Source organism: Poecilia latipinna, unplaced genomic scaffold, assembly GCF_001443285.1.
Source record: "Poecilia latipinna isolate Pla-1442-1.1 unplaced genomic scaffold, P_latipinna-1.0 Scaffold2573, whole genome shotgun sequence".
Lineage (NCBI taxonomy): Eukaryota > Metazoa > Chordata > Actinopteri > Cyprinodontiformes > Poeciliidae > Poecilia > Poecilia latipinna.
In genome coordinates, this window is record NW_015115189.1 from 38,542 (window position 1) to 40,457 (window position 1,916).

A 1,916-nucleotide genomic window follows, 5' to 3' on the forward strand; every position below is an offset into this window, starting at 1 on the left:
AGGCGGACCGCCAGTCGGGGCAACCAGAACAGCAGGCAAACAGCAGGCCAAGGACAAACAGCAGCGGCTATCAAAAATAAATGTTAGAAATGGAATCTAAAAGCATCCAAACTCCAGCACTTCACTTCCCACTGAGCTCTTACAGGAAGGAGGAAACAGGGAGCTTGTACAGGCAGCATGGATATGCAACAGAAGCTGAGCTAAAGCTAAGCTAACAAACGTCAAGTGTGGGAAGATTCTTACCACAAGGACGATGGATCGGCGATCAGAGCGTCGTTAAGCGCACCGTTTTGAGCGCGTATTAATTTGCGGCAGTTATACAGAAAATGGAAATAAATCACAAGTAATAATTGACTGAGAGAGATGAAGCCTGCCTTACCTAGCGTGCAGCACCAACAAATGCCGAGGTCTGAACCGGAAGGAAAACAACGTGATGTCAACCAGGTGAGGGAGGGCCCTTTATATACAGGCAGCCGGCGCCACAACCAATTAGATTCAGGCACTTGTGTGGTGCGTTCAAAGGCTACAGGGCATACTGCCACAAATATATTATTTGAATTCCTCTTTAAAGGCTGAAAAGCAAGGTTTTTGATTTGAGAATTTAGATTTATGTATGATATTTTGCAACTAATATAATTAGGTTAATAATATAAAACTGTTTTGTTTTATTAGTGGAATAATAGAAGAATCCAAACAACATATTTACATAAGTGTGGGAAAAGTCATTAAGAATTTATAAAGTTTATGAACACCAGCAGATTCCTGGCTACGGTGATGTCACAGCACACCGCCAGCTAACGTCTAACATCTAACGGCTAACAGCTAACGGCTAACAGCTAACATCTAACAGCTAACGGCTAACTAGCATGCATCCCTGCTCTGTCCCAGTGAGTTCCTGTCTTAATTCTCCAGCCTGGAACACCTAAAGACCTTAATGCTCTTACCGCTCAGCGCCTGTGCCAGCTGGAGTCCAGACCCAGTTCAGGCGGGCCCCGGGGGCCTCGGGGCCGTGACGTCATCGTTTCTAAACTGGGAATTAAGGCTCCAAAGTCCAGCATTGCTCAGCTGTTTGAAGTTTTCTGTTGAAATGCAACCAAAAATTGTGATTAAATGCCTGTTGAAGGGTAGCTGAGGACAGATTACTGGAGCCGGCTGAGGGCCGGGAACCAGCCGGTTCCCGGCTGGCCAGAACCTCCTGGGCTTCACTGAACCAACTGAAACGGCAGAGAAAGTTTGGAGGTCTCTGAAGATTCAAGTTCAAATAGATTCAGTTTCTTGGTGACATTTAGTTTGTTTCTGTGGTTCTGGATCAAAGTAAATGTGGTTCTGTGTGAATTTCTGAATTTATCAGCTGCAGTTTTTCTATCTAGAGAATAAAAATGAATTCAGTCAGTTCAAGATCTTTACTCTGAACTCAGAATCCATCAGCAGGAAGAGCTGAGCCAGGAGCAAACAGAACCCCAAACCATCAGAACCTTAAACCATCAGAACCTTAAACCATCAGAACCGGTTCTGGTTTGAACTAAGTGACCTTTAAAAAGTGAGCAGCATGAAACTAAACAATCTCACCCTGCAGGATTTTATTTACTTCCCCTGATGACACACACACACACACACACACACACACACACACACACACACACACACGCGGCCCGCCTGCCCCCCCATGATGACTCGTCCCATGATTTAGGTGACAGTTTGTGCTGATTGATGACTCGGCGCGCTGGAGGTTCATTTGCCTCGTTCCTCCTCAACCACAGAGCAGAAAAACACGCCGCCCTGCCAAACCCGCAGAACCGGGTCAGAACCACCCTGCGTAGGTGAGGCCGAGCGAGAGGGGGAGAGAGAGGGAAGGGGGCGTGGCCTGCAGGCTCTGAGTGAAAACGCCGACTCAGCAGAGATGGAAAAAAACATGA

The 1,916-nt window shown here is 46.7% G+C and overlaps 1 long non-coding RNA gene across 1 annotated transcript in view; it reads right to left on the reverse strand.

Annotated features, from left to right (window-relative positions):
* Positions 1–1,102, reverse strand: part of LOC106938352 (uncharacterized) — a 5,613-nt gene extending 4,511 nt beyond the window's left edge. The window contains exon 1 of the long non-coding RNA XR_001422604.1: positions 945–1,102. This is a non-coding gene — a long non-coding RNA (uncharacterized LOC106938352). The remainder of the gene's footprint in view (positions 1–944) is intronic.
* Positions 1,103–1,916: the final 814 nt, after the last annotated feature.